Below are 19,935 nucleotides of genomic sequence, written 5' to 3'. Positions count from 1 at the left end.
CATATGTTGAAGGGCTTCATGGAGTTCTCCTATTGAAAGAGGTGAATCCAGAGCCATTGCTTGTTCGGTTTGTAATTTTGTAAGGTTGATATTACTAAGAAACTGATCTATGTTACTGTCTGATGGATCATTTTGTGATGAATATAAGGTTTTATTGGTGTCCCTAAAAGCATTGTTGATTGCATCGGGGTCATGGGTGACATTTCCTTTTGAGTCTTTAACAGAAGTGATTGTTGTTTTCTCTTTGTTTCTCTTTAGTTGGTTAGCTAGGAACCTTCCAGATTTATTGCCATGCTCAAAGTTCTCCAAGCGAAGTCTTTGTATCAGAAACTGTGTTTGTTTATCAATAATTTTGTTTAATTCAAGTATAGCTTTTCTTAGTTCATTCAGTATGTGTTCCTCTTTGGAGGTACTGTAGACACTTTCTAATGATTTAATCCAGTTCTAAATCTGATATCCTTGAACTTTCCCTCTTTTTCTTATTTGATGAAAAAGAGATTATTTTGCTTCTCATAACTGCTTTCCCGGCTTCCCAGAGAGTACAAGCTGACATTCCTGGCAGGTCATTATTTTCTAAATATACAGACCATTCCCTTTTGAAATAATTAATAGAATCAGGGTCTTTTAGTAATGATGTATTAAATCTCCAATTCCTCGCTGGTGGTGTAACTCTGTTATTCTTCAGTGTGATAGAAACTGGAGCGTGATCACTGATAGTGATGGGGTGGATTTTGGTGTCTGAAATATCCCTCATCAAGGAACTGCTAACTAAGAAATAATCTATTCTTGAATATGAGTGGTGTACCGGTGAGAAGAAGGTGTATTCTCTAAGAGTGGGGTGGTGGGAGCGCCAAGCATCACAAAGACCAAAATCTTTCATATAATGTTTAACAATATTCGTGGACTGCCAGTTCCACTGACTTCCTGAAGTACTGAGTCTGTCTACTCCTGAGTCTAATACCATGTTAAAGTCCCCTCCTATGATGAGTGTGTTATCTGAGTGATCAGAGAGTGAAGTGAAAAAGGAGTGAAAAAATGAGGGGTCATCCACATTTGGACCATATATATTTGCAATGCATAAATTCATATTTTGAATAGATAAATTAACTATTAGAAATCTACCTTCTGGATCTATAACTGTGTTGTTTACGGTGAAATTTACTCTTCTATTTATCAGAATGGCTACACCTCTTTGTCTGGAGTTGTAACAGGCTGAGCAAATAGATACAAATAGATAGTGATAGTTAACAGACTAAACAGAAGAGATCTCTCTACTTGTTAATATTTGTATTCTGCTAAGGTTTCTTCTCTTTTTCTTTTTTTTCTTCATCATGTCAGTTGATGACTGTGTTTTGACTGTGGGAGTACAAATGGTCTTCCATACCTTTTTCTCAAATGGAGTTCATCTTGTGCTAGTTGGAGGATGCATTTCTAGGATGGTAAACAGTAAACCCAATATTTCCCATTTCTTCTATGATTTTTTTCAGTCTTGACTTAATTATTCCATTGTGTCTCTCCACGAAACCTGCTGATTGTGGATGATATGCACAATTTCTAAGGTCTATTTTAAATTCTTTGCCATCAGTGAGATGACATTGTTTACAAAGTGTGTCAAATTATCACTGAAGATCTTTTCAGGAATTTCAAATCTAGAAATGATTTATTTTACCCGTGCTTTTGCTACTGAGAGTGCATCTGCTTGTGCACATGGAAATATTTCAGTCCATTTGGTAAAAACCTCTGTTGTCACTGAGCAGAATCGTTTCCCTTAACATTAATTTAGTTCAATGAAATCTACACAATAATGAAATAATGAAATAATGAAACAAATATGTTGAAAAAGATACACTGGCTTAGGGAATTATCTTCGTTTTGGTCTTAGATTGCCCTGTTGATTGTATTTTGCACATATTTGACCTGCTAGACAAAACTTTATTCATTTATTTATTCTAAAAAGAAATTATTTTAGACCTGGAACGATCCATCTTTTATTTTTTATGGAACTCCAAATGGGAAAGGTTGAGGAGGGAAGTACTAAAGAAGCCAAAAGTGAATGGAGGGAAAGCAGTACCAGATCTGTATTTGTTTTTAGGAAGTCTCTTTACCTCTGTCCAATTAAAGTGTGCAATTAACCCATCCAAAAACCCAGCGGCAGCTGCAATGGCAAGATTCTGGATGGGGGCCTACATGAGATGATTACGACTTTTACCATCAGACCTGAAAGTACCTGTGTCTTTTAATCTAACAGAAAGTTATGCTTTTATAAAGACATTTTTAAACCATTTTAATTTAGAACAAGAAGATGTAAAAGTTTTAACGTGCCATCGATCTTTGCTCTCTGTTGTGCAGGAGCGGGCCCCAGTGAGTCCAGTGCGTGGGCTCACTATTGGCGAGCCCTCAAAAGTTTGGCGCAGTGTGAACCTTTCAGCTCTTCTGAACAGACTTTGGGATTTGTCATGGATGGTGGCTCACGAGATTCTCCCAGTCAGATCTGTCATGCACTCCAGGGGTATGTCGGCTTGGCCACCTGCCCCCGTCAAGGTTGTGGCGCGCCTGAGACGGTGAGGCATTTCTTCTGGGAGTGCAGTGCTGCTGTGGACTTGTGGGCAACAGCCGACTCCTTAAATTTCCCGTACTTACCAGCAAGAGAGGTCCTGTCAGCACAACTGACACCTGCTTTATGGGGTGAGTCAAAATCAGAACCTCAGGAAAGAGGAATTTGTCAAAAGGTGGCTCACCCTGGGCGCCATCAAAGACGCCATATGGACCTCAAGAAACTTGCTGGTAAGAAGGCACAAGCAGATTCCCCCCGTGGCTGTGATCCAGATGGCAGTAGCAACAGCCCAAGAGGCTGCAGGCCAAGGACGCAGCCACAAAGAAGCATCGCCTCTGTGCTCACTCGGACGAAGGAGCCGGAGTCACACGAAAAAAAGGTCCAAGCAATAGCAGAAGGCAGAGAAGCAATAACTGTCCACTGGTTCAGGTCCGAGGGCCCTTCCTGGCACAATGCGCACTTGTAGCGGTGTTCTTTTTATGGCCATAGGTGGCCAGAGTGTCACTTTGCACCTCCGCCCACCCGCTGCACTGAGCACTCTTCAGCACTTAAATGGTATAACTTTGCACTCCCGCACGCTCCAGCGAGCACCATTCAAGCAAGATCGGCACAGTCGCAACAAGTAAGGCGACTCTACTCAGGGAAGTCACTCTGCACAGTAACAAGATTTCTATTGCACAGACAGAAAGGGCTTCACCCGCAAAGGTAAAGCCTGCCAAAAATAGAAACAACTCATTAGTGCTGCTCTCCACGGAAGTGTTTGGTAAAAGGCGAAAGACTTTTACGTTATGAAGAGAAACCAGAGTACGATTATCCATCACTGCGGGAGCAGGGCATCAGGCTAGTTGGCATAGCCACGTTCCCCATGGTGAGCTTTGCTTGGTTGAGACGCTTGCTCCCCCCCCCTTGCTCCTCGGCTGACCAAGTAGGAACAATCGGGCCCTATTCGATGGCTGCCTTGTCTTTTACTCTGTGCAAAAGACAAGGCAGCCACAAACACCACGGGAACACCGTATTGAGGCTTTGTTCTGACCGCTCATTCGGTGTCGTGTTTCTTTCAAGCAATTCTCCCGGTTAGCCCGCACTCGGCTCGCTCCCAGAGTCGTGTTAAAGTCCACTTCGCATTCACTCTCTTTTCTCAGCAGATTAAAAGAAAGTTTCATCTTGGGCTCCCTGAAACTTCCATCCTGCACCGCTGTTTGCTTTTGCACAAGAGCAGAGAAGAGCGCACAGTTCCCAGCGGCACTGCAGTACCGGGTCGATGCTTGGAGTGAACGGAGCAAGCTCCTTTTTCAACTCCTATTGCTAAAAATCCATTTAATATGTAGTCCTCACATAGAGGACATATCAGATATTAAACTGAGTCTTTATGGTGTTATTTCACCCATTAACACTTAAGGTACCTCATACAGTGGCTGTGATATGGTTACTTAACAAAATATATTTACCAGACATCTCTCCTACATAACTGTTCTTCTTTCACAGCCACACCTTGTTGTCGAGAGATGTGCTACACTTAATCCATCCACACTGCTACCTACTCCACAGATGGAAAGCCTCATGATTGCATGTCAGAAATAACCATCAGTGTTTTACCCAGGCCAGACTTAACTGATACAATGTTGTACTTTGTAGAATGAGAAAGAACTTCTTCAGCAATAAGCATCTCTCAACATATGACGAAATACAGATTTTGCTATAAAATTAATTCCTTCTATCAGCCTGACTTAAAACCGTTTGTCCTCCTTATTTATCCACTTCAAATCGAGTTTCAACAATTAAAAAAAATTTGTAGTTTGAGAAAGAACAACTTAATCTTCAGCAATCAGTATAAAAAGAGGGTAAGAAAAGGTGCAAATGCCAACCATACATCACTAAAAGGTGGAGCGGAAGTATTCGGCTGCAAGTAGGTGTGAATGTCCGACCATAATTTGTAAAAAGCTGATGAGAAAGGGTGAGAATGCCCGACTATACACCATCAAATGCGGAAGCGGAGGTGTTCAGCTGCAAGAAGGTGTGAACGTCCGACCAAAGTTTCTAAAAAGCAGTTAAGAAAAGGTTTGAATATCCATCCAAACATAATCAAAAGCGGGAGCAGAGCTGTTCGACTGCAAGTAGGTGTGAATGTCAGATCATAATTTGCAAAAAGCTGATGAGAAAGGGTGAGAATGCCCGACTATACACCATCAAATGCGGGAGCGGAGTTGTTCGGCTGTGAGTAGGTGTGAATCTCCGACCATAATTGCTGAAAAATGTGTTATAAAAGGTAAGAATGCCGGTCCATACATCATCAAAAGCGGGAGAGGTGGTGTTCGGCTGCAAGTAGGTGGGAATGTCCAGCCATAATTACTCACAAATGGGTAACAAAAGGTAGTATTGCCAGACCATATATGATCAAAACAGGGAGCGGAGGTGGTTCAGCTGCAAAAAGATGTGAATGTCCGCCTAAAGTTTGTAAAAAGCGGGTAAGACAAGGTGCGAATGCCCGACAATGTATGATCAAAAGAGGGAGAGGAGGTGTTCAGCTGCAAGAAGGTGTGAATGTCCACCCATAATTCCTGAAAAATGGGTAAAAAAAAAAGTGCGAATGCCCAACCATACATCATCAAAAGCAGGAGTGGATGTGTTCGGCGACAAGAAGGTGTGAACGTCCAACCAAAGTTTGTAAAAAGCAGTTAAGAAAAGGTGCGAACATCCAACCAAACATAATCAAAAGCGGGAGCAGAGCTGTTCAACTGCAAGTAGGTGTGAATGTCAGATCATAATTTGCAAAAAGCTGATGAGAAAGGATGAGAATGCCCGACTATACACCATCAAATGCGGGAGCGGAGTTGTTCGGCTGCAAGTAGGTGTGAATGTCCGACTAAAGTTCAAATATATTAACAAAAGCGGGAGGAGAGGTCTTCGGATGACAGTGGTTGAGAATTTCCAACCATAATCTATAAAATGCGGGGGAAAAAAAAGTGTGATAGAACACTAAAAGGTGGAGCGGAAGTGTTCGGCTGCAAGAAGGTGTGAATGTCCGACTATATTTGGTGAAAAGCAGGTGAAGCAAGATCTGAATGCCCAACCTTACATCAACCAAAGCGAGATCAGAGGTGTTTGGCTGCAAGAAGGCCATAGTTTGCCAAAAGCGGGTAAGGTGCGAATGACCGACTAAATATCAACAAAAATGGGGGCGGAGGTCTTCGGATGCAAGTGGGTGTGAATATCCCACCATACAAGTATGGTGGAGAGAAAGCTGTGAATGGCCGACAATAGTAAAAAGCGTGTGAGAAAAGGTGCAAATGTCAAACCATACATGATTAAAACAGGGAGCGGAGGTGTTTGGCTGCGACAAGGTGTGAATGTCCACCCATAATTAATGAAAAGCGGGCAAAAAATAGGTTCGAATGCCCAACCATACATCATCAAAAGCAGGAGTGGATGTGTTCGGCTACATAAGGTTTGAATGTCCGACCATAGTTTGTAAACAGCGGGTAAGAAAAGGTTCGAATGCCCGAACATACACCATTAAATGAGGGAGCGGAGGTGTTCCGCTGTAAGAAGGTGTGAATGTCCACCAATAATTCCTGAAAAATGGTTAAAAAAAAGGTCGGAATGCCCAACCATACATCATCAAAAGCAGGAGTGGATGTGTTCGGCTACAAGAAGGTTTGAACGTCCAACTAAAGTTTTTAAAAAGCAGTTAAGAAAAGGTTCGAATATCCAAGCAAACATAATCAAAAGCGGGAGCAGAGCTGTTCGACTGCAAGTAGGTGTGAATGTAAGATCATAATTTGCAAAAAGCTGATGAGAAAGGGTGAGAATGCCCGACTATACACAATCAAATGCGGGAACGGAGTTGTTCGGCTGTGAGTAGGTGTGAATCTCCGACCATAATTGTTGAAAAATTTGTTAGAAAAAGTAAGAATGCCGGTCCATACATCATCAAAAGCGAGAGAGGTGGTGTTCGGCTGCAAGTAGGTGTGAATGTCCAGCCATAATTACTCACAAACGGGTAAGAAAAGGTAGTATTGCCAGACCATACATGATCAAAACAGGGAAGCGGAGGTGGTTCAGCTGCAAGAAGGTGTGAATGTCCGACTAAAGTTCAAATATATTAACAAAAGCGGGAGGAGAGGTCTTCGGATCAGAGTGGTTGAGAATTTCCAACCATAATCTATGAAATGCGGTGAAAAAAAAGGTGTGATAGAACACTAAAAGGTGGAGCGGAAGTGTTCGGCTGCAAGAAGGTGTGAATGTCCGACTATATTTGGTGAAAAGCAGGTGAAGCAAGGTCTGAATGCCCAACCTTACATCATCAAAAGCGAGATCAGAGGTGTTTGGCTGCAAGAAGGCGATAGTTTGCCATAAGCGGGTAAGGTGCGAATGACCGACTAAATGTCAACAAAAGTGGGGGCGGAGGTCTTCGGATGCAAGTGGGTGTGAATATCTCACCATACAAGTATGGTGGAGAGGAAGCTGTGAATGGCCGACCATAGTTTGCAAAAAGTGGGTGAGAAAAGATGCAAATGTCCAACCATACATGATCAAAACAGGGAGCGGAGGTGTTTGGCTGCGACAAGGTGTGAATGTCCACCCATAATTAATGAAAAGCGGGCAACAAGTAGGTTCGAATGCCCAACCATACATCATCAAAAGCAGGAGTGGATGTGTTCGGCTACAAGAAGGTTTGAATGTCCGAGCATAGTTTGTAAAAAACGGGTAATAAAGGGTTCGAATGCCCGAACCTACACCATCAAAAGAGGGAGCGGAGGTGTTCCGCTGTAAGAAGGTGTGAATGTCCGACCATAGTTGGTAAAAAGCGGGTAAGAAAAGGTTAAAATACCCGACTGTACACAATCAATAGAAGGGGGGGAATTGTTCGGCTACAAGAAGGTGTGAAAGTCCGACCATGGTTTGTAAAAAGCGGGTAAGAAAACGTTTGAATGCCCGAATATATACCATCAAAAGTGGAAGTGGAGGTGTTCGGCTGCAAGAAGGTGTGAACGTCCGACCAAAGTTTGTAAAAAGCAGTTAAGAAAAGTTTCGAATATCCAACCAAACATAATCAAAAGCGGGAGCAGAGCTGTTCGACTGCAAGTAGGTGTGAATGTCCACAACGTTGTTCTTTGTTGAAATCGATCTAGACATTGATAAATATGAAGGACAAAGCAGTTTTAACTTGGTTTGAGTGAAGGAATTAATTTTATACATAAAATCCCAAATCATGCAGAACGTATGAAAAGAAGCTTATTCTCGGATTCCTGATCCTCCAGTGTTGCACTTTCCTATACTGCAAAATACAACGTTGTTCCTTGTTGAAATCAATTTAGACATTGATAAATATGAAGGACTAAGCAGTTTCCACTTGGTTTGAGTGAAGGAATTCATTTTATACATAAAATCCCAAATCATGCAGAACGTATGATAATAAGCTTATTCTCGGATTCCTGATCCTTCAGTGTTGCTCTTTCTTCTATTGCAAAATCCAATGTTGTTCTTTGTTGAAGTCGATCTAGACATTGATAAATATGAAGTTAAAAGCAATTTTAACATAGTTTGAGTGAAGGAATTCATTTTATAGTAAAATCCGAAATCGTGCAGAACTCATGAAAATAAGCTTATTCTCGGATTCCTGCACCTTTTGATTTGTTCTTTCTTTTACTGCACAGTCCAATGTTGTTTTTTGTTTAAATCTATCTAGTCATTGATAAATATGAAGGTAAAAGCCGTTTTAACATAATTTGAGTGAAGGAATTCATTTTATACATAAAATCACAAATCATGCAGAACGTATGAAAACAAGCGTATTCTCGGATTCCTGATCCTTCAGTGTTGCTCTTTCTTCTGCTGCAAAATACAATGTTGTTCTTTGTTGAAGTAAATCTAGACATTGATAAATATGAACGACAAAGCAGTTTTCACTTGGTTTGAGTGAAGGAATTCATTTTATACATAAAATCTCAAATCATGCAGAACGTATGAAAATAAGCTTATTCTCGGATTCCTGATCCTTCAGTGTTGCTCTTTCTTCTACTTCAAAGTACAACGTTGTTTTTTTGTTTAAATCTTTCTAGACATGGTAAATATGAAGGACAAAACAATTTTAACATAGTTTGAGTGAAGGAATGCATTCTATACATAAAATCCCAAATCATGCAGAACGTATGAAAACAAGCTTATTCTCGGATTCCTGATCCTTCAGTGTTGCTCTTTCTTCTACTGCAAAATACAATGTTGTTCTTTGTTGAAGTCGATCTAGACATTGATAAATATGAAGGACAAAGCAGTTTTCACTTGGTTTGAGTGAAGGAATTAATTATATACATAAAATCTCAAATCATGCATAACGTATGAAAAGAAGCTTATTCTCGGATTCGTGATCCTTCGGTGTTGCTCTTTCTTCTACTGCAAAGTACAACGTTGTTTTTTTGTTTAAATCTTTCTAGACATGGTAAATATGAAGTACAAAACAATTTAACATAGTTTGAGTGAAGGAATGCATTTAATAAGCAAAATCCCAAATCATGCAGAACTCACGAAAAGCTTTTTCTCGGATTTCTGAACCATTAGTGTTGCTCTTTCTTTTACTGCAAAATACAATACAAAGTCCTTACCTATATCACTTATGGGGAGAGTTACAACCATTAAAATGATGATACTACCAAAAGTTAACTATTTGTTCTCAATGATCCCCATAAAACCATCTGCTACTTGGTTTAAGTCACTAGATTCATGCATCTCCAAATTTCTGTGGAAAAACAAACCACCACGTATTAGTTTAAAAACCCTACAGAAGACCAAGGACAGTGGTGGATTAGATTTACCTAATTTTCAGCACTATTTCTTAGCCAATAGGTTACAATATATATCAAAATGGTTTAAACCTTGTTGTTGTCACAGTTCCCAGAGACGTTGTAATCGTTGAGGATTCTATATTCACCCCCTCATTAGAGGCACGTGTTGCAGATTGATGACACTGAATCGTCTTATCTGTTCATTGCTGGCATCATTCCCAGCATCGTAAGTGTTCGTGGCATTGTTAGCCTCTTCTTTTGGATCTTGATATCGAGCATCCTTTTGTATTTCTGGTTTGTCAGTCCTCTCTCTTTGTTCACCGGAGTCTTCGTCTCTTTGTCCTTGAGTTTGGTGATTTTTTCTTCTTTTGATGCCTTGACACAGTGTGACAGGTGATACCACGTGGGAGATCCTTTAACTTGGACTGCTGTCCCTGTGCTGCGAAATGGCTGTGGTGCTCAAATGGTCTCTCCTTCATCATATACACAGTTATTTATACATCACCTTCCACCATGAAGCGTTGTCCCTTTTTGTTTCTCTGTTTGTTCTTAAAATGCTGTTATGCATGTCTAAACCAATCCATTAAATTATATCATTTTGGCAGTAAAGCGATCTACAATGTGCTTGGTCGCAAAGCTGCTCATCTGTGGTAAACAGCTCTTCAGAAAGGCATTCTTCAATTGATTTCACTAATTTTATGTAATAATTTTGTGATTTCCTACAAAACTACACTTCTTCTCCCATCTGTCTGAGTATTTAATATTGTCTGGGTCCCGTTAAAACATGTATTTTTCCTATCTAATTCCTTGTTTGCTTTAAAACAAGTATTCCCCATTTTCTATCCCTTCAGTAACCAACCAGTTTGTATGGAGTACACTGGAGCAACTTGACTGATCAGTAAAACACTGCTTTTGTTGTCACCGCAAGGCTTCCCCCGTCGGTTGTTTCACTGAGACACTACTGAGTAACTACAACTCAACACAGTTTATACACATAACATTCATATACATACTAACAAACAAACAAACAATTATTTATCGCAATTTTCTCATCTCTGTTTGAACGTACACCCAGGTAAATATTCCTGTAGTCTTGTTATACCGACTATGGACCCTGTTTAACTTCACTGTTTTGCAAATCCTAATTGAATATTACACATTGACATTGAACTTTACTGGATAAGCAGGTCTTCATTGCATTCAGCAGCCTATATGTGAGCATCTATGTGTAAGCTGTTCTTCTTTGCATTTATCAGCAGCAAGCAATTCTTCATTGCACATGCATATGAAAATAGTACAACAATTCCAATGCGTTAGTGAAACCTTCTATATCAGGAGTGTCCATCATGATGCTGGGAATAGAACCTCTTTCCCAGAATAGTTCATTACTCAACTGATCATAACTCCGCAATGAGCACATTTCAAAGTATCATTCCTCTACATGTATTCAAAAATCTATGTGTAAATGTTTAATATTTCTTATATTTGTTGATGTCATTCTGTGTGCATGTGGCCTAAACCCAATCTCTGTGTGGCAATTTTAATTTAAACAAGTTGAACTCTGCCTCTGATCATTTAAAAAAGGTGTGTACCAATATCAACCTTTCTCAGGTAATTACTGATCCTACAAAACCAATCTTAAGAGATCCTTCAAGGTTGTCCCTGATTGGCTCAATCTTAACAAATCAAAGGTAGAAAATCCGCAGTATCTGAACTTGGTGTTAGTTATCACTGCTCAATAGCCTGTATCAGAATTGCAAAAATGAAAACATTAGGTCCACGCTTGGTATCCAGATCCTGAAACATCTCCATGAGCAGGATTTTTTTTTAACTGATCTGTTGAATAGTTATACTCATGACACTGTTAAAATCCCAGACGAAGATCTAGCACTTGACCATTTTTGTAAATCTTCTAATTCCATAGTTGATAAACACACCCCTTTTAAAAAGTATAGAACTTAGAACAGGTCTAGTCCCTGGCTTTCGTCAGAACTGTCTTCTTTACTTAAAAAATAAATAAACCTTGGATGCTAGCTGGGCATATGAGGGACCCGGGTCATTACCTTGCTTTTAGGAAGCTTAGAAATAAAGGTACAGCAGAAATAAGAAAGGCCAAGTCTGATCATTATCTAAATTTGATTCCCAGAGCTTACTCAGATTTCAGAAAAGTCTGTCCTACTGCTCCTGTTTTTAATTAGACTTCTATGCCTTCGCAGTCGCAGCTTTGTCACTCCTTTTAAGCTTATTGTATGTTCTAAATGTTGTTTTAATCGTGTCTTCAAAAGTTTTTTGTTTTTTCTGTCTCAGCTATTGTATATGAGATTATTTTCTCCATTTATCTCCAAGTTTAAATAAATGTTATTACTAGTGTGGCACTTTCTATGTCAAGGGGACAGTGGTGGTACTCTGTATGGTTATTTTAGTCACACCCTATGTTCTCATGTTAGCCGTTGTTTTCTTCACTGAGGTTGAGATGAACCCCCTCCTGTTGAGAGAATTCCCCTTTGTAGTCAGACTTTTGCCTCAGAAAACAGTGGTGGGTAAATAATCTTTCCCTACTTCTGAAGGTCGTGGTACAATGTGATAAGTGAATCCAAGAAGTCCTTCAGCTGCTGTGGGTGATGTAAGTAGTACCTGAAATGGACCTTCCCCCCATTGGGCTGGACCAGTTCTTTTTCTTTATCACTTTGATGATGATCCAGTCCCTGGGTTTTACTGTCTTCAGAGATTCCTTCACCGGTTCACCTGGAACAGACTAAACAGAAGAGATCTTTCTACTTGTTAATATTTGTATACTGCTAAGGTTTCTTCTCTTTTTCTTTTTTTCTTCATCATGTCAGTTGATGACTGTGTTTTGACTGTGGGAGTACAAATGGTCTTCCATACCTTTTCTCAAATGGAGTTCATCTTGTGCTAGTTGGAGGATGCATTTTTAGGATGGTAAACAGTAAACCCAATATTTCCCATTTCTTCCATGATTTTTTTCAGTCTTGACTTAATTATTCCATTGTGTCTCTCCACGAAACCTGCTGATTGTGGATAATATGCACAGTGGTTTCTAAGGTCTATTTTAAGTTCTTTGCCATCAGTGAGATGACGTTGTTTACAAAGTGTGTCAAATTATCACTGAAGATCTTTTCAGGAATTTCAAATCTAGAAATGATTTATTTTACCCGTGCTTTTGCTACTGAGAGTGCATCTGCTTGTGCACATGGAAATATTTCAGTCCATTTGGTAAAAACCTCTGTTGTCACTGAGCAGAATCGTTTCCCTTAACATTAATTTAGTTCAATGAAATCTACACAATAATGAAATAATGAAATCCAAACAAATATGTTGAAAAAGATACACTGGCTTAGGGAATTATCTTCGTTTTGGTCTTAGATTGCCCTGTTGATTGTATTTTGCACATATTTGACCTGCTAGACAAAACTTTATTCATTTACTTATTCTAAAAAGAAATTATTTTAGACCTGGAACGATCCATCTTTTATTTTTTATGGAACTCCAAATGGGAAAGGTTGAGGAGGGAAGTACTGAAGAAGCCAAAAGTGAAGGGAGGGAAAGCAGTACCAGATCTGTATTTGTTTTTAGGAAGTCTCTTTACCTCTGTCCAATTAAAGTGTGCAATTAACCCATCCAAAAACCCAGCGGCAGCTGCAATGGCAAGATTCTGGATGGGGGCCTACATGAGAAGATTACGACTTTTACCATCAGACCTGAAAGTACCTGTGTCTTTTAATCTAACAGAAAGTTATGCTTTTATAAAGACATTTTTAAACCATTTTAATTTAGAACAAGAAGATGTACAAGTTTTAACGTGCCATCGATCTTTGCTCTCTGTTGTGCAGGAGCGGGCCCCAGTGAGTCCAGTGCGTGGGCTCACTCTTGGCGAGCCCTCAACAGTTTGGCGCAGTGTGAACCTTTCAGCTCTTCTGAACAGACTTTGGGATTTGTCATGGATGGTGGCTCACGAGATTCTCCCAGTCAGATCTGTCATGCACTCCAGGGGTATGTCGGCGACGGCCACCTGCCCCCGTCCAGGTTGTGGCGCGCCTGAGACGGTGAGGCATTTCTTCTGGGAGTGCAGTGCTGGTGTGGACTTGTTGGCAACAGCCGACTCCTTAAATTCACATTCACACCTTCTTGCAGCTGAACCACCTCCGCTTCCCTGTTTTGATCATGTATGGTCTTGCAATACTACCTTTTCTTAACCGTTTGTGAGTAATTATGGCTGGACATTCACACCTACTTGCAGCCCAACACCACCTCTCTCGCTTTTGATGATGTATGGACCGGCATTCTTACCTTTTCTAACACATTTTTCAACAAGTATGGTCGGAGATTCACACCTACTCACAGCCGAACAACTCCGCTCCCGCATTTGATTGTGTATAGTCGGGCATTCTCACCCTTTCTCATCAGCTTTTTGCAAATTATGATCTTACATTCACACCTACTTGCAGTCGAACAGCTCTGCTCCCGCTTTTGATTATGTTTGCTTGGATATTCGAACCTTTTCTTAACTGCTTTTTAAAAACTTTGGTTGGACGTTCAAACCTTCTTGTAGCCGAACACATCCACTCCTGCTTTTGATGATGTATGGTTGGGCATTCCCACCTTTTTTTTAACCATTTTTCAGGAATTATTGGTGGACATTCACACCTTCTTACAGCGGAACACCTCCGCTCCCTCATTTAATGGTATATGTTCGGGCATTCGAACCTTTTCTTACCCGCTGTTTACAAACTATGGTCGGACATTCAAACCTTATGTAGCCGAACACATCCACTCCTGCTTTTGATGATGTATGGTTGGGCATTCGAACCTACTTGTTGCCCGCTTTTCATTAATTATGGGTGGACATTCACACCTTGTCTCAGCCAAACACCTCCGCTCCCTGTTTTAATCATGTATGGTTTGACATTTGCACCTTTTCTCACACGCTTTATACTATTGTCGGCCATTCACTGCTTCCTCTCCACCATACTTGTATGGTGGGATATTCACACCCACTTGCATCCGAAGACCTCCGCCCCCACTTTTGTTAATAATTAGTCGGTCATTCGCACCTTACTCGCTTTTTGCAAACTATGGCCTTCTTGCAGCCAAACACCTCTGATCTCGCTTTTGATGATGTAAGGTTAAGCATTCAGACCTTACTTCACCTGCTTTTCACCAAATATATTCGGACATTCACACCTTCTTGCAGCCGAACACTTCCGCTCCACCTTTTATTGTTCTATGGGGCATGCACAGAGGCGATGCTTCTTTGTGGCTGCGTCCTTGGCCTGCCGCTTCCAGCTGCAGCCTCTTGGGCTGTTGCTACTGCCATCTGGATCACATCCACGGGGGGAATCTGCTTGTGCCTTCTTACCAGCAAGTTTCTTGAGGTCCATATGGCGTCTTTGATGGCGGCCAGGGTGAGCCACCTTTTGACAAATTCCTCTTTCCTGAGGTTCTGATTTTGACTCACCCCATAAAGCACCAGTTGTCCTTACAGGGCCGCTCTTGCTGGTAAGTACGGGAAATTTAAGGAGTCGGCTGTTGCACACAAGTCCACAGCAGCACTGCACTCCCAGAAGAAATGCCTCACCGTCTCAGGCGCGCCACAACCTGGACGGGGGCAGGTGGCCGTCGCCGACATACCCCTGGAGTGCATGACAGATCTGACTGGGAGAATCTCGTGAGCCACCATCCATGACAAATCCCAAAGTCTGTTCAGAAGAGCTGAAAGGTTCACACTGCGCCAAACTGTTGAGGGCTCGCCAAGAGTGAGCCCACGCACTGGACTCACTGGGGCCCGCTCCTGCAAAACAGAGAGCAAAGATCGATGGCACGTTAAAACTTGTACATCTTCTTGTTCTAAATTAAAATGGTTTAAAAATGTCTTTATAAAAGCATAACTTTCTCTTAGATTAAAAGACACAGGTACTTTCAGGTCTGATGGTAAAAGTCGTAATCTTCTCATGTAGGCCCCCATCCATAATCTTGCCATTGCAGCTGCCGCTGGGTTTTTGGATGGGTTAATTGCACACTTTAATTGGACAGAGGTAAAGAGACTTTCTAAAAACAAATACAGATCTGGTACTGCTTTCCCTCCCTTCACTTTTGGCTTCTTCACTACTTCCCTCCTCAACCTTTCCCATTTGGAGTTCCATAAAAAGTAAAAGATGGATCGTTCCAGGTCTAAAATAATTTCTTTTTATAATAAATAAATTAATAAAGTTTTGTCTAGCAGGTCAAATATGTGCAAAATACAATCAACAGGGCAATCTAAGACCAAAACGAAGATAATTCCCTAAGCCAGTGTATCTTTTTCAACATATTTGTTTGGATTTCATTATTTCATTATTGTGTAGATTTCATTGAACTAAATTAATGTTAAGGGAAACGATTCTGCTCAGTGACAACAGAGGTTTTTACCAAATGGACTGAAATATTTCCATGTGCACAAGCAGATGCACTCTCAGTAGCAAAAGCACGGGTAAAATAAATCATTTCTAGATTTGAAATTCCTGAAAAGATCTTCAGTGATAATTTGACACACTTTGTAAACAACGTCATCTCACTGATGGCAAAGAACTTAAAATAGACCTTAGAAACCACTGTGCATATCATCCACAATCAGCAGGTTTCGTGGAGAGACACAATGGAATAATTAAGTCAAGACTGAAAAAAATCATGGAAGAAATGGGAAATATTGGGTTTACTGTTTACCATCCTAAAAATGCATCCTCCAACTAGCACAAGATGAACTCCATTTGAGAAAAGGTATGGAAGACCATTTGTACTCCCACAGTCAAAACACAGTCATCAACTGACATGATGAAGAAAAAAAGAAAAAGAGAAGAAACCTTAGCAGTATACAAATATTAACAAGTAGAGAGATCTCTTCTGTTTAGTCTGTTCCAGGTGAACCGGTGAAGGAATCTCTGAAGACAGTAAAACCCAGGGACTGGATCATCATCAAAGTGATAAAGAAAAAGAACTGGTCCAGCCCAATGGGGGGAAGGTCCATTTCAGGTACTACTTACATCACCCACAGCAGCTGAAGGACTTCTTGGATTCACTTATCACATTGTACCACGACCTTCAGAAGTAGGGAAATATTATTTACCCACCACTGTTTTCTGAGGCAAAAGTCTGACTACAAAGGGGAATTCTCTCAACAGGAGGGGGTTCATCTCAACCTCAGTGAAGAAAACAACGGCTAACATGAGAACATAGGGTGTGACTAAAATAACCATACAGAGTACCACCACTGTCCCCTTGACATAGAAAGTGCCACACTAGTAATAACATTTATTTAAACTTGGAGATAAATGGAGAAAATAATCTCATATACAATAGCTGAGACAAAAAAAACAAAAAAACTTTTGAAGACACGATTAAAACAACATTTAGAACATACAATAAGCTTAAAAGGAGTGACAAAGCTGCGACTACAGGATCTGGATACCAAGCGTGGACCTAATGTTTTCATTTTTGCAATTCTGATACAGGCTATTGAGCAGTGATAACTAACACCAAGTTCAGATACTGCGGATTTTCTACCTTTGATTTGTTAAGATTGAGCCAATCAGGGACAACCTTGAAGGATCTCTTAAGATTGGTTTTATAGGATCAGTAATTACCTGAGAAAGGTTGATATTGGTACACACCTTTTTTAAATGATCAGAGGCAGAGTTCAACTTGTTTAAATTAAAATTGCCACACAGAGATTGGGTTTAGGCCACATGCACACAGAATGACATCAACAAATATAAGAATTATTAAACATTTACACATAGATTTTTGAATACATGTAGAGGAATGATACTTTGAAATGTGCTCATTGCGGAGTTATGATCAGTTGAGTAATGAACTATTCTGGGAAAGAGGTTCTATTCCCAGCATCATGATGGACACTCCTGATATAGAAGGTTTCGCTAACGCATTGGAATTGTTGTACTATTTTCATATGCATGTGCAATGAAGAATTGCTTGCTGCTGATAAATGCAAAGAAGAACAGCTTACACATAGATGCTCACATATAGGCTGCTGAATGCAATGAAGACCTGCTTATCCAGTAAAGTTCAATGTCAATGTGTAATATTCAATTAGGATTTGCAAAACAGTGAAGTTAAACAATGAATGGGTCCATAGTCGGTATGACAAGACTACAGGAATATTTACCTGGGTGTACGTTCAAACAGAGATGAGAAAATTGCGATAAATAATTGTTTGTTTGTTTGTTAGTATGTATTTGAATGTTATGTGTATAAACTGTGTTGAGTTGTAGTTACTCAGTAGTGTCTCAGTGAAACAACCGACGGGGGAAGCCTTGCGGTGACAACAAAAGCAGTGTTTTACTGATCAGTCAAGTTGCTCCAGTGTACTCCATACAAACTGGTTGGTTACTGAAGGGATAGAAAACGGGGAATACTTGTTTTAAAGCAAACAAGGAATTAGATGGGAAAAATACATGTTTTAACGGGACCCAGACAATATTAAATACTCAGACAGATGGGAGAAGAAGTGTAGTTTTGTAGGAAATCAAAAATTATTACATAAAATTAGTGAAATCAATTGAAGAATGCCTTTCTGAAGAGCTGTTTACCACAGGTGAGCAGCTTTGCGACCAAGCACATTGTAGATCGCTTTACTGCCAAAATGATCTAATTTAATGGATTGGTTTAGACATGCATAACAACATTTTAAGAACAAAGAGAGAAACAAAAAGGGACAACGCTTCATGGTGGAAGGTGATGTATAAATAACTGTGTATATGATGAAGGAGAGACCATTTGAGCACCACAGCCATTTCGCAGCACGGGGAGAGCAGTCCAAGTTAAAGGATCTCCCACGTGGTATCACCTGTCACACTGTGTCAAGGCATCAAAAGAAGAAAAAATCACCAAACTCAAGGACAAAGAGACGAAGACTCCGGTGAACGAAGAGAGAGGACTGACAAACCAGAAATACAAAAGGATGCTCGATATCAAGATCCAAAAGAAGAGGCTAACAATGCCACGAACACTTACGATGCTGGGAATGATGCCAGCAATGAACAGAGAAGAAGATTCGGTGTCATCAATCTGCAACACGTGCCTCTAATGAGGGGGTGAATATAGAATCCTCAACGATTACAACGTCTCTGGGAACTGTGACAACAACAAGGTTTAAACCATTTTGATATATATTGTAACCTATTGGCTAAGGAATAGTGCTGAAAATTAGGTAAATCTAATCCACCACTGTCCTTGGTCTTCTGTAGGGTTTTTAAACTAATACGTGGTGGGGTTTTTTTCCACAGAAATTTGGAGATGCATGAATCTAGTGACTTAAACCAAGTAGCAGATGGTTTTATGGGGATCATTGAGAACAAATAGTTAACTTTTGGTAGTATCATCATTTTAATGGTTGTAACTCTCCCCATAAGTGATATAGGTAAGGACTTCCAACGAGAGAGCTCGTCCTCTACTCTCTTTAATAATTGCACATAATTTAGCTTTGTTAGCTCTGAGAGCCTGGAGGAAATGTTTATGCCTAAATATCTAATATTTCCTGACTGTAAAGTGATCGCAGGTATATTCTGGACCCTACAGTTAATGGGCAGAACTGTGGTCTTAGACCAGTTGATAGAGTAGTCACAAAGTGCAGAGAATTTATTTATGAGTGTGATCGTGTGAGTGAGAGACGTCTGTGAGTTCTGAAGGAAAAGTAATACATCATCAGCATAAATACTTATTTTATGCTCAATATTTTGGGGTTGGATGCCTTTAATATTTCTATCTTGTCTGATAGCAGCTGCTAAAGGTTTGATGAAAAGAGCAAAAAGTGAGGGAGAAAGTTGGCAACCCTGTCTTGTACCTCTCTGCAGACTGAAGCTTGGAGAAGTTTGATCATTTGTCCTGATACTTGCATTTGGGGAGCTATATAATATCCTTATCCAGTTGATGAAGTGTGACACAAACCCGAATTTGCGATGTTGCGAATAAAAATTTCCAGTTCACTCCATCAAATGCTTTTTCTGCATCTAGAGAGTCGATTATGGTTTCCAAGTTGTTGATGGTAGAATAGTCTATGAGAAAAAGCGGGTGAGAAAAGGTGCGAATGTCCAACCATACATGATCAAAAGCAGGAGTGGATGTGTTCGGCTACAAAAAGGTTTGAATGCCCGACCATAGTTTGTAAAAAGCGGGTAAGAAAAGGTTCGAATGCCCGAACATACACCATCAAAAGAGGGAGCGGAGGTGTTCCGCTGTAAGAAGGTGTGAATGTCTGACCGTAGTTGGTAAAAAGCGGGTAAGAAAAGGTTAAAATACCCGACTGTACACAATCAAAAGAGGGAGCAGATTTTTTCAGCTAAGAGAAGGTGTGAAAGTCCGACCATGGTTTGTAAAAAGCGGGTAAGAAAAGGTTCGTATGCCCGAATATACACCATCAAAAGCGGAAGCGGAGGTATTCGGCTGCAAGAAGGTGTGAACGTCCGACCAAAGTTCAAATATGTTAACAAAAGCGGGAGGAGAGGTCTTCGGATGAGAGTGGTTGAGAATTTCCAACCATAATCTATGAAATGTGGTGAAAAAAAAGGTGTGATAGAACACTAAAAG

The 19,935-nt window shown here is 40.4% G+C and overlaps 2 non-coding genes across 2 annotated transcripts; both read right to left on the bottom strand.

Moving 5' to 3' along the window:
• Positions 1–3,248: 3,248 nt before the first annotated feature.
• LOC140302624 (U5 spliceosomal RNA) lies at positions 3,249–3,362 on the bottom strand. The gene has a single exon (XR_011915077.1). It is a non-coding gene; the product is annotated as a U5 spliceosomal RNA (small nuclear RNA).
• Positions 3,363–3,774: 412 nt separating this feature from the next.
• LOC140302535 (U2 spliceosomal RNA) lies at positions 3,775–3,957 on the bottom strand. The gene has a single exon (XR_011914997.1). It is a non-coding gene; the product is annotated as a U2 spliceosomal RNA (small nuclear RNA).
• Between the last annotated feature and the right edge of the window lie 15,978 nt (positions 3,958–19,935).

The sequence above is a fragment of the Leuresthes tenuis genome, unplaced genomic scaffold, assembly GCF_036924035.1.
Source record: "Leuresthes tenuis unplaced genomic scaffold, fLeuTen1.0.hap1 SCAF_2, whole genome shotgun sequence".
Lineage (NCBI taxonomy): Eukaryota > Metazoa > Chordata > Actinopteri > Atheriniformes > Atherinopsidae > Leuresthes > Leuresthes tenuis.
The sequence above is the reverse complement of the archived record's forward strand: the minus strand, read 5'-3'. Positions and strand labels throughout refer to the sequence as shown.